Genomic DNA, 13,509 nt, shown 5'->3' with positions numbered 1-13,509 from the left:
GTTAATTCAGTCTATTGATATAATACCGACATGACTGTGACGTGGAGTACATGTTTTACACTATGAATAAACAACTGAGACACTTATCTCCTAAAGAATTTGCTAATGCTACAATATATATATTGAAATGGTGTGTTGCTGAAGAATGCTCCAGATGAACCACATTCTCCAGCTTTGTTTAGACGTACAGTAGAAGAGAAACGGTTACTCGAAATGAGGAGGAAGACAAATCCGTTACGCTGGTTGGGCTGCGGTGACAACTCAACAAAAAAAGGTTGACTTTCTCAAACATCTGCTCGGAGTGGATGTCGACCACAGTGCACCTAGGATGTCTCCCACGAGCCCGGCCAGCGGAAAGAGTCGGCCCTCAGGTTGAAGGAGGGAGCCTCTCTTTTTCTTTTTTTAAAATTATTTTATTGTTTTTTTACGCAACCTTCACTTTGTGGTGGGATCCCCCTCGGCTCAGTGCTGGGGCATCTGCCGGAAACAGGGCAGCCACAGTGGGGATGTGCATGCAGCCTTGTCTCAGGCTTCACAGGCCTGAAACAGCAGCTCTGGTCAGGGCCCTAACAGTCTGTCTGCCTGTCTGCAAGGGTGTGATAGATAGCCAGAGGCCCCCTGAAGACTTCTACACACGCACACGCACACGCACACACACACACACACACACACACACACACACACACACACACACACACACACACACACACACACACACACACACACACACACACGCAATGACATGAGAAACACTGGGCTGGTAAACCAGATATTATTTCTGACAAAATTAAGAATAGTTCTGAGAGGCATTGTGTCTGCTTGTGGTAGACTGGGTTCTAGTGGAAAGTGGCACCTGTTACTCCTGGTTCTGAGGTATTTTGGTCTTTGGAGCGGTTCAACTGTCAATTTGAGTTAAAGGCACAGTTTGCACTTCTAAACGCAAGCGGACTTGCAGAACTCTGCGCTAAATTCACCTCTATGCTCCCTGTTCATTTTCACCTGTTATGGTTCTACAATAATATCACGTCAGGTCCTGACAAAGACCTAGTTGTACTTCTCTTCTTAAACACATTGGGAGCAGCATAACAGTGTGCAGATATATATATTTTCTACTCTATATTATTCTACAACAGCGCAATTAGTTAAATTCAAAGAGCAAAGCAGGACTGAAATCCATTCTTCCTTGCCACAAGGGAAGAAAATTAGTGTTTACATCAACTGAAAAAAAGGCCTGCTCTGATTATCGCCAAGTGTCTGTGTCCTGGTTAACACCAAGTAACAAAAAATATATTAGAAAGTCAAGCATCCGCAAACTACTAGCGTAGTAAAAAAGTAAATAGTTGGGCATATTGTCAAAGGACTACATCCATTCCTTCACAGCATTTGTGAACTTCTGCGACAGTGCTCCTAACCCCTTCCATCTACATTACGTATTACACCAACAGTGATCTCCAAAAGCATTGGGATGGTGCATTTTATGTTGTTGTTTTGGCTCTGTATTCCAGCACTTTGGATTTGACCATTCATTTCTATTGGCCATAAAATGATCTGAAACAAAACCAAAACGAACAGCAAATGCATCCAACAAATGTGTAGAGTCACGATGTAGTCATTGAGTGCTAAGAATATGGGACCAAATACTATTTACTACTTTAATACACAGTAAAATGGGGGGGGACTATGTACAACAAGTGCTGTAATTTCTAAACGGTTCCCCCGACATGGATGAAAGTACCCTCAAATTAAAGCTGACAGTCTCCACTTCAACCTCATAGTCATTGTATAATTTCATATCCAAGTGTTGGATTACAGAGCCAAAACAACAAAGAATGTGTCCCAATACTTTTGGAGCTCACTGTACATATTGTGTAAATAAAACTGTGCCCTCTCTAAAGTCAACGAAGAGTGAACTAAACAAATGTAATCACAGTCGACCAACAATATCTCTAATCCCAACAGTCACTTGTATGTCATACTGACGTGTGGTTACTAGGTGCTCAACTACAGTATTGAATAACCCCCGTATGAGGAGACAGTGATAAAGGTCCTATGTGGTGTGAAGTTTAATTTATTACACTGTGTGCAGTGGAAGCGGCTGCCAGTTTCAAACCACCGGATATCCATTAGAAGTCTATACAGTCAGACTGAATCTTCCCTGGGTCCTGTGTGGTTGACCTGCGGTAGACCTTTGCCAGTAACTGTATTGCAGAGCCACTAGCTGGGAGCTAATGCTAAGCTAATGCCCAGAGGCTATCTCACTACAGCAAACTAGCAGATCCACGGACTACACACCGAGCAGATTCTTTCAACAACTGTCCATAGGTGGTTGGGTTGGCTATAGTTGGATAGATGTGTAGAATCCTTAACAACCCTGTGACTAAAGTTGGATAGATGTGTAGAATCCTTAACAACCCTGTGACTAAAGTTGGATAGGTGTGTAGAATCCTTAACAACCCTGTGACTAAAGTTGGATAGATGTGTAGAATCCTTAACAACCCTGTGACTAAAGTTGGATAGGTGTGTAGAATCCTTAACAACCCTGTGACTAAAGTTGGATAGGTGTGTAGAATCCTTAACAACCCTGTGACTAAAGTTGGATAGGTGTGTAGAATCCTTAACAACCCTGTGACGAAAGTTGGATAGGTGTGTAGAATCCTTAACAACCCTGTGACTAAAGTTGGATAGGTGTGTAGAATCCTTAACAACCCTGTGAGACCCCAAGCATAGATCCAAACGAGGAAACATTTTCACTACTCCTCAGGAATACTTGTAATAGGCCTCTGTTCATAATTTTAAAAAAAATTTAATTTGGAAATATGCTACGTTGGGCTTCAATGGTTGGAAACTTTTGTGGTAAGACAACTGTGCAATTCTATAAAAAATCACATGAAAGTGGATGAAAAGCATTGATGTGTGATGGAACATATTGTATAAAGGTATACAAATCTGAAATTAAGTTATATTTAGTCAGAAATTGCCAAATGTATCAACTTGACCAATTCACATTTTTTTTTGTATTTTGCTATCAAAAACATATATCTTTGAAAAGGTTAAAATATTTTGTGGGTGTTCTTTCTATAGAGAACATGTAACTTACTTTGAATCATATTTGGTTGTCCTTTCTGGTCTGTAAAGCAGGGATCTTTGAGCCTGATCCTGGGGAACCACAATCTAACTAAACTAATCAAATCATCATAAAGCCTGGGGTGAATCAGGTGTGTAGTGCAGGGCTGGAACAAATGCCTGCACACCCTGTCTGTCCCCAAGACCAGAATTGTGTTTTATATCTAAAGCAATATCTTCTGACTTCCTTTAGGTTCCTTTAGGATCATATAGGTTCCTTTAGGTTCCTTTAGGATCATATAGGTTCCTTTAGGTTCCTTTAGGATCATATAGGTTCCTTTAGGTTCCTGTGGACTCCTGTAGGTTCCTTTAGGTTCCTGTGGACTCCAGTAGGTTCCTTTAGGTTCCTGAGGGTTCCTTTAGGATCATATAGGTTCCTTTATGTTCCTGAGGGCTCCTGTAGGTTCATGTAGGTTCCTTTAGGTTCCTGGGGGCTCCTGTAGGTTCATGTAGGTTCCTTTAGGTTCCTTTAGGATCATATAGGTTCCTTTAGGTTCCTGAGGGCTCCTGTAGGTTCATGTAGGTTCCTTTAGGTTCCTTTAGGATCATATAGGTTCCTTTAGGTTTCTGTGGGCTCCTGTAGGTTCCTTTAGGTTCCTGTGGGCTCCTGTAGGTTCATGTAGGTTCCTTTAGGTTCCTGTGGGCTCCTGTAGGTTCATGTAGGTTCCTTTAGGTTCCTGAGGGCTCCTGTAGGTTCATGTAGGTTCCTTTAGGTTCCTGAGTGCTCCTGTAGGTTCATGTAGGTTCCTTTAGGTTCCTGTGGGCTCCTGTAGGTTCATGCAGGTTCCTTTAGGTTCCTGTGGACTCCTGTAGGTCCCTGTAGGTTCTTGTGGGCTCCTGTAGGTTCACGTAGGTTCCTTTAGGTTCCTGTGGGCTCCTGTAGGTTCATATAGGTTCCTTTAGGTTCCTGTGGACTCCTGTAGGTTCTTGTAGGTTCCTTTAGGTTCCTGTGGACTCCTGTAGGTTCTTGTAGGTTCCTTTAGGTTCCTGTGGACTCCTGTAGGTTCTTGTAGGTTCCTTTAGCACACAGGCGTTTTTGGTCCAATAATCTACATCGATATGATCTGTTTATTCTGCTGTGACTTCACAGGTCAAATATATGCTAAATCATGGGTTGTGTGTTATTTAATGTCACTCTGAATCTCAACAGAATTGATTAACCCTTAGCTATGAAACATATAAAGAGTATATTACACTGGCAGGACAAACAAAAAAATGAAGATTAAGCATAAGGGTCTAACTGAATTAAGGTTAGGATTAAGATTAGGTTTAGGGACAAGAGTTAAGGTTAAGATTAGGTTTAGTTTCAGTAAGGTTAGGGTTAAGGTTAGGTTTAGTTTCAGTAAGGTTAGGGTTAGAGAAAGGCTTAAAAGTCAACATTGTGTTAGCGGACTGCCATCTGCCGCCAAACAAAATCTGCTAGTTGAATATCATCATCATCATCATCGTTCAGCTGCAGAACAGTTGACTAGTCCATTGGTTCCCAAACGGTAGGGAATACACATTACACACGTAAGGCATAATGTATAGAATTGGAGCTTTAAAGGTGCAAAATGTTCTCTGCACCCCATGACAGAATGTGTAGAATTTAAGGAAATATGCTTGAAACATGCAACAAGAGGGGTGTGAACCGTTTGTGTCGTGAACAATGCTTGTGCCCATAGAAATAGACGTGGCATGTGCAGGGGCGCATAGGGGGAGCGCGGGATGTTTCACAATGCTGGAAGGGGAGCAATGTTGGAAGGGGGGCAATGCTAGTTCGGGGGGCAATGCTGGAAGGGGGGCAATGCTGGAAGGGGAGCAATGCTGGAAGGGGAGCAATGCTGGAAGGGGAGCAATGCTGGAAGGGGAGCAATGCTGGAAGCGGAGCAATGCTGGAAGGGGGGCAATGCTGGAAGGGGGGCAATGCTGGAAGGGGGACAATGCTGGAAGGGGGACAATGCTGGAAGGGGGGCAATGCTGGAAGGGGGACAATGCTGGAAGGGGGGCAATGCTGGAAGGGGAGCAATGCTGGAAGGGGAGTAATTCTGGAAGGGGGGCAATGCTGGAAGGGGGCAATGTTGGAAGGGGACAATGTTGGAAGGGGGGCAATGCTGGAAGGGGGACAATGCTGGAAGGGGAGCAATGCTGGAAGGGGAGCAATGCTGGAAGGGGAGCAATGCTGGAAGGGGGCAATGCTGGAAGGGGACAATGTTGGAAGGGGGCAATGCTGGAAGGGGGCAATGCTGAAGGGGGCAATGCTGGAAGGGGGGCAATACTGGAAGGGGGCAATAATGGAAGCAGGCAATGCTGGAAGCGGGCAATGCTGGAAGGGGAGCAATGCTGGAAGGCGGACAATGCTGGGAGGGGGACAATGCTGGAAGGGGGGCAATGCTGGAAGGGGAGCAATGCTGGAAGGGGGCAATGTTGGAAGGGTGCAATGCTGGATGGGGGGCAATGCTGGAAGGGGGCAATGCTGGAAGGGGGGCAATGCTGGAAGGGGGCAATGCTGGAAGGGTGAAATGCTGGAAGGGGAGCAATGCTGGAAGGGGAGCAATGCTGGGAGGGGGCAACGCTGGAAGGGGGGAAACACTGGAAGGGGGGCAATGCTGGAAGGGGGGCAATGCTGGAAGGGCCAATGCTGGAAGTCGAGCAATGCTGGAAGGGGAGCAATGCTGGAAGGGGTGCAATGCTGGAAGGGGAGCAATGCTGGAAGGGGGCAATGTTGGAAGCGGAGCAATGCTGGAAGGGGGGCAATGCTGGAAGGGGGGCAATGCTGGAAGGAGGACAATGTTGGAAGGTGGGCAATGCTGGAAGGGGAGCAATGTTGGAAGGGGAGCAATGCTAGTTCGGGGGGCAATGCTGGAAGGGGAGCAACGCCGGAAGGGGGGAAACGCTGGAAGGGGGGCAATGCTGGAAGGGTGCAATGCTGGAAGGGGGGCAATGCTAGAAGGGGCCATGTTGGAAGGGGAACAATGCTGGAAGGGGAGCAATGCTGGAAGGGGGGCAATGCTGGAAGGGGAGCAATGCTGGAAGGGGAGCCATGCTGGAAGGGGAGCCATGCTGGAAGGGGAGCAATGTTGGAAGGGGGGCAATGCTGGAAAGGGAGCAATGCTGGAAGTGGGGGGCAATGCTGGAAGGGGGGCCCCAAACATTTTTGGGAACCCCTGAACTAGTCGACCAGAACAGTCAACTAGTTTTAAATCTTCATCGTCATTGTTCAGCTGCAGAACAGTCGCCTCGTCAACCAGTTGAATATCATCATTCAGCTGCAGAACAGCCGACTTGTCGACAAGTTGAATATACACTACATAAAACATGAGAAAGGGATGTTAAAAATGGATTTGGAGTACAGTGGGAGCTCGTGTACCAAGTGAGTCACTGAACACATGCTTAGTCCCTTTATCAACCACTAGAGGAGGCCCGTGCACAGAGGAAGACTGACTGTCTCAGGGCAGTGTCTTACCACCGTCTCAGGGCCTTGTCTTTCCACCGTCTCAGGGCCTTGTCTTACCACCGTCTCAGGGCCTTGTCTTACCACCGTCTCAGGGCCTTGTCTTACCACCGTCTCAGGGCCTTGTCTTACCACCGTCTCAGGGCCTTGTCTTACCACCGTCTCAGGGCCTTGTCTTATCACCGTCTCAGGGCCTTGTCTTATCACCGTCTCAGGGCCTTGTCTTACCACCGTCTCAGGGCCTTGTCTTACCACCGTCTCAGGGCCTTGTCTTACCACCGTCTCAGGGCCTTGTCTTACCACCGTCTCAGGGCTTTGTCTTACCAGTGTCACAAACTGTTCCAACCAACAACTGCTTGTCTATTGCATCCTCTACAGCAGGTATCATCAACTATTCAGCAGTGGGACGATTCTTTCCTGAGCAGTTGGTCAGGGGTGCGGAATTCTTTGGAACAAATTTACATAATTTAAAAAATCACTTGGTGCTGATTGGCTGGTGTTTTTGCAGTTTTTATGTCCAAAAATAATAAGACTTGGGGGAGGGGACAAATAAAATCAACTGCGGCGTGCCAGTTGGAAATCCACTGAATAGCTATAACAACCTCTGCATGTTATATCATCATGTACACATGCTTCACACATGTTGTGCCAAAGACCTCATACCTTCATCCACAGGAAGTGGATGTTGACATAGTCCAGCCCACGCTGGTGATTCAGGACTATGACATGCAGACGCAATAGGGCTATTCACGGCTTGGCCTGACTTAAGAAACATTTTTGTGGGCTTATGTAAATTTAACTTCCTTTATTGTGACTTGAGAGTATGTATGAGAGCATGTATGACCTCCTGCTGCTCCCAACTTGAGAGCATGTATGACCTCCTTATAATGTCTTATATGGTAGCCATTTTAAATCAGTTGAAAATTTGCTAGATGGATAGACATAATACATTATAAGCCTTGTAATAAGACATTGTAAATGCTCATACATGCTTCTGACAGATGTTACAAGACATTTCGACAGAGGCATCAACTACTTCCTGCTTGAGAGCTAGAAATAACAGCGCTGATGAAGTGTTCAGTCTAGTAGGAGATAAATGACCTTGATGCTGGTTTTATCACAGCCTCCTAATTGAGACCAACTCTATATGTGTAGAGAAGAAACAAGTCTAAACAAATAATCAACAAGGTCTGGAAATCAAAATAAATGATTGTGAACGTGGACCAAAAACAATCTTGCAAAAGCAGCCTCCTTAATGCTCCCGGGCCAACAGGCCAATAGGGGCAGTCACAGGAAGTAAAGGGCCTGTTTTGCCTGATTTGTATTTGTGCCTGTCACTCAAACTTTCCACAGTAGAGTACTTAAACTACAGTAGAGTACTTTATCTACAGTAGAGTATTTTATCTACAGTAAAGTATTTTATCTACAGTAGAGTACTTTATCTACAGTAGAGTGATTTTATCTACAGTAGAGTGCTTTTTTTCTACAGTAGAGTGATTTTATCTACAGTAGATTATTTTTTCTACAGTAGAGTGATTTTATCTCCTGTACAGTACTTTAACTACAGTAGAGTACTTTTTTTTTTTTACAGCAGAGTAATTTATCTACAGTAGATAAATTACAAAACCATCACAGTAAACTGTAGACGGAATCTTTCTAGAATTACATCTTCATTTGCGTCATTTCCAGTTGACTGTTATAATTGTCATTATGCAGTGTTTCTATTTAAGGTTCTAGCATTGATTTACATTTGGTTGAGTTGTCAACTAACGTGAATTCAGTGTGAAATGAACCAAACATTTCACCATGCATTGGATTTAGGTTAAAAGTTGGGTGAAAACAAGCTGAAATCCCCTTGATTACTTGTTTCAAATCCAATCAGTTTTCCGCATTGATTCAATGTCATCACATTTCTCTCGTTTTTGGTTGAAATGATGTGGAAACGATGTTGATTTCAACCAGCTTTTGCCCAGTGGGTAGTGCCAAATTTGTACAGTTCAACCGTCGATAGAGAGGAGTGCTTACCTTTCTAAGGGAGCTGATGGTTACATTTAATATAGCTTATTTCTAGACATTGTAATACAAAACCAACTATTTTCATCTACATTCAGGATGAAAACAAAGGGATAGGTCCACTCAGTTTGAATAGATGCAGTGACCTCAGAAAGTATCCCCACCACTTTACTTTTTCTCCATGTCGTTGTGTTGTCGCGATCGTCTAAGGTGGAAACTGTGGACCAAGGTGCAGCGTACATAATTCTTCATTATAAGATGTCGCCAACAAAACAATAAACATCAAAAACTAAACCGTGACACCAACGTTGTGCTCACAGGCAACTATACATGGACAACTACCCACAAATACAGGTGGGGAAAAGGGATACCTAAGCATGGTTCCCAATCAGAGACAACGATAGACAGCTGTCCCTAATTGAGAACCATACCCGGCCAAACACAAAGAAATAGAAAACATAGAACACAAAACATAGAATGCCCACCCCAACTCACGCCCTGACAAAACCAAACTAGAGACATAAAAAGGATCTCTAAGGTCAGGGCGTGACATGTGTTACAAAACGGGATTAAAACGGATTTGTCATTTTTTTTGTCAGCAATCTACACAAAGCACTTTATAATGTCAAAGTGGAAGATAAATAAATATGATAACAATTATATTAATGAATTGTACAATATTTGTCCATTATTATTAAAACAATTCTTCAAGCTCTGTCAAATTAGTTGTTGATTATTGCCAGATAGCCATTTTTAAGTCTTGCCATAGATTTTCAATCTGATTAAAGTCAAAACTGTAACTAAGGCCACTCAGGAACATTCAATGTCATCTTGGTAAGAAACTCCAGCGTATATTTGGCCTTGCGTTTTAGGTTATTGTCCTGCAGAAAGGTACTGTGGGAAAGCAGACTGGATCTTGTTTTCTTCTAGGACTTTACCTGTGCTTACCTCTATTCCTTTTATTTTTATCCTAAAGAACTCCCTAGTCCTTGCCGATGACAAGCATACCCATAACATGATGCAGCCAACACCATGCTTGAAAATTATGAAGCATGGTACTCAGTGATGTTGAATTTGCCGCAAAAATAACACTTCTATTCAGGACAAAAAGTTAATTTCTTTGCCACATTTTTTTTGCAGTATTACTTTAGTGCCTTATTGCAAACAGGATGCATGTTTTGGAATAATTGTATTCTGTAGTCTTTTCACTCTGTAATTTAGGTTAGTTTTGAAGAGTAACTACAATGTTGTTGATCCCATCCTCAGTTTTCTCCTATCACAACCATTTAACTCTGTAACTGGTTTAAAAATCATCATTGGCCTCATGGTGAAATTCCCTTAGCGGTTTCCTTCCTCTCCGTCAACTGAGTTAGGAAGGACACCTGTTTTTTGTAGTGACTGGGTGTATTGATACATCATCCAAAGTGTAATTAATAACCTCACCATGCTCAAAGGGATATTCAATGTCTACTTTTTTATCCATCTACCAATAGGTGCCCTTCTTTGCAAGGCACTGGAAAACCTCCATGGTCTTTGTGGTTGAATCTGTGCTTGGAATTCATTGCTCGGCTGAGGGACCTTACAGATAATTGTATGTATGGGGTACAGAGATGAGGTAGTCATTCAAAAACACTATTATTGAACACAAAGTGAGTCCATGCAACTTATTATCTGACTTTTAAAGTACATGTTTACTCCTGAAGTTATTTAGGCATCACAAAGAGGTTGAATACTTATTGACTCAAGACATTTCAAGCTTTTCGTGTTTTATTAATTTAGAAACATTTTTAAAAACATAATTCCACTTTGATATTATGGGGTATAATGTGTAGATCAGTGACATAAAATCAAAATGACAAATCCATTTTAATCCCACTTTGTAACACAACAAAATGTGGAAATAGTCAAGGGGTGTGAATACTTTCTGAAGGCTGTGTACATGTGAAACTTCGGTTAGGCCGGTAACTCAACCCTAACTGCTCTGCATAAGAACATCCGCTAAACGACTAAAATGTCAGATGGGTAGAATATACAGCACATCTCACCTCTAGCTGAACCAATACACTCCAATGTTTATTCCACCCACATGTCAGTAAGGCTCAACTGGAGGGGTTCTGAACCAATATACTCCACTGTTTAATAGAGGGGTCCCCCCAGCCAGTAGAAAGTGTGTGCGGCAGTGGGCTGTTTGCGAGTCTACAGACCACGTGAAAAGGCCACTCGTCTTACTTGGTTCTATGCTTAATCAAAGCTGCTACAGTACATTCAGCACTATGACATCATCACACTCAATGGGGTGACTTCCTGCAGCTTGGAAACACACACAATGGATAGAAACACACATTCACATAGAAATTCAGACACACACACACACAAACAGAAACCCCCCCCACCCCCACCCTTATTCATAATACACCACGGCCAAACTTGTTGACCCCCCGGAGGCAAACATGCCTTTCTGACTGGGCCACGTGAGAGGGACGATACACAAGCGCTGGCTAGCTAGCAATTGGCTTCTGGAATGAGTGCAGTGGGCATGGCTCACCGTTCAACATTCCAGCTGCATTCAGCACATCGAGCTAGTTCATAATCGTGGACCAACATTATATCAGAATTGCGGCATACAGCTAGTCACTGATAAGCAGCTAAAATTGGGTCAGCTGTCGGCCTACAAAAGCAGCTGTGCCGGGGCTAAAACAAACTGGACTTTGGACTTCAAAGCATGTTTGGCTTGTGTCTTCGGTAACTGTGTATTTGTAACTATCTACTGCAAGCGCAGGCCTATCTATATAGGCCTACTAAATTTAGATACATCTCATATACTACACTTAGACCAAGAGACAATACTGCTCAACAGTAATCTAGAAGAAAGTCAAAAGAGAAAAGAGAAAATTAAATAGAAATTAACTAAAAGGGGGATGGGCTCTTCAGCTGTGGCTACAGCAGCTGCTGTAAATCTATATTGTTTCAGGCCTGTTGGTAATGAAGCAGAGATAAGGCTGTTTCAGGCCGGTTGGTAAAGAAGCAGAGATAAGGCTGTTTCAGGCCTGTTGGTAACGAAGCAGAGATAAGGCTGTTTCAGGCTGGTTGGTAACGAAGCAGAGATAAGGCTGTTTCAGGCCGGTTGGTAACGAAGCAGAGATAAGACTGTTTCAGGCCTGTTGGTAACGAAGCCGAGATAAGGCTGTTTCAGGCCGGTTGGTAATGAAGCAGAGATAAGGCTGTTTCAGGCCTGTTGGTAATGAAGCAGAGATAAGGCTGTTTCAGGCCTGTTGGTAATGAAGCAGAGATAAGGCTGTTTCAGGCCGGTTGGTAATGAAGCAGAGATAAAGCTGTTTCAGGCCAGTTGGTAATGAAGCATAGATAAGGCTGTTTCAGGCCTGTTGGTAATGAAGCAGAGATAAGGCTGTTTCAGGCCGGTTGGTAACGAAGTAGAGATAAGGCTGTTTCAGGCATGTTGGTAATGAAGTAAAGATAAGGCTGTTTCAGGCCTGTTGGTAACGAAGCCGAGATAAGGCTGTTTCAGGCCGGTTGGTAATGAAGCAGAGATAAGGCTGTTTCAGACCTGTTGGTAATGAAGCAGAGATAAGGCTGTTTCAGGCCTGTTGGTAATGAAGCAGAGATAAGGCTGTTTCAGGCCTGTTGGTAATGAAGCAGAGATAAGGCTGTTTCAGGCCAGTTGGTAATGAAGCAGAGATAAGGCTGTTTCAGGCCGGTTGGTAACGAAGTAGAGATAAGGCTGTTTCAGGCCTGTTGGTAATGAAGCAGAGATAAGGCTGTTTCAGAACGGTTGGTAATGAGTACTAGTGAACTGATTACTTTGTTTATTACTGACATCATTTACTGACAGAGGAGACATAGCCCTATGCATAGGAGACATAGCTCTAGACAGAGGAGACATAGCCCTATGCATAGGAGACATAGCTCTAGACAGAAGGGACATAGCCCTATGCATAGGAGACATAGCTCAAGGCAGAAGGGACATAGCCTTAGACAGAAGGGACATAGCCTTAGACAAAGGGGACATAGCCTTAGACAGAAGGGACATAGCCTTAGACAGAAGGGACATAGCCTTAGACAAAGGGGACATAGCTCTAGACAGAAAGGACATAGCCTTAGACAGAGGGGACATAGCTCTAGACAGAAGGGACATAGCCTTAGACAGAGGGGACATGGCCCTTGGCAGAAGGGACATAGCCTTAGACAGAGGGGACATGACCTTAGACAGAGGGGACATGGCCTTAGACAGAGGGGACATGGCCCTAGGCAGAAGGGACATAGCCTTAGACAGAGGGGACATGGCCCTAGGCAGAAGGGACATAGCCTTAGATAGAGGGGACATGGCCCTAGGCAGAAGGGACATAGCCTTAGATAGAGGGGACATGGCCCTAGGCAGAAGGGACATAGCCTTAGACAGAGGGGACATGGCCCTAGGCAGAAGGGACATAGCCTTAGATAGAGGGGACATGGCCCTAGGCAGAAGGGACATAGCCTTAGATAAAGGGGACATGGCCCTAGGCAGAAGGGACATAGCCTTAGACAAACAGAGAGATTTATTAAAACTATCTGTTGGTATTTTTTCATTAGCCCACTGATGTTTTGCATGTCAGCAGTCAGGTGTTTAAGTTATTGGACTTTCAAGATGCAAAGTGTCACCATGTAGGGAGACATACTGTGTTTGTGAGTCCAGATAGTGGTCAGACGGGTTACATAACCCAATGGACAAGAGGCCAGTTGGCAGTGTGTCCAGTGTGGTGTCCAGTGTGGTGTCCAGTGTGTCCAGTGTGGTGCCCAGTGTGGTGTACAGGGGGGTGTCCAGTGTGTGTACATTGGGGTGTCCAGTGTGCTGTCCAGTGTGTGTCCAGTGGGGTGTCCAGTGTGTGCCCAGTGTGGTGTCCAGTGTGGTGTCGTGTGTGTCCAGTGTGGTGTCCAGTGTGTGT

This window comes from Oncorhynchus clarkii, chromosome 5 (assembly GCF_045791955.1).
Source record: "Oncorhynchus clarkii lewisi isolate Uvic-CL-2024 chromosome 5, UVic_Ocla_1.0, whole genome shotgun sequence".
NCBI lineage: Eukaryota > Metazoa > Chordata > Actinopteri > Salmoniformes > Salmonidae > Oncorhynchus > Oncorhynchus clarkii.
The sequence above is the reverse complement of the archived record's forward strand: the minus strand, read 5'-3'. Positions refer to the sequence as shown.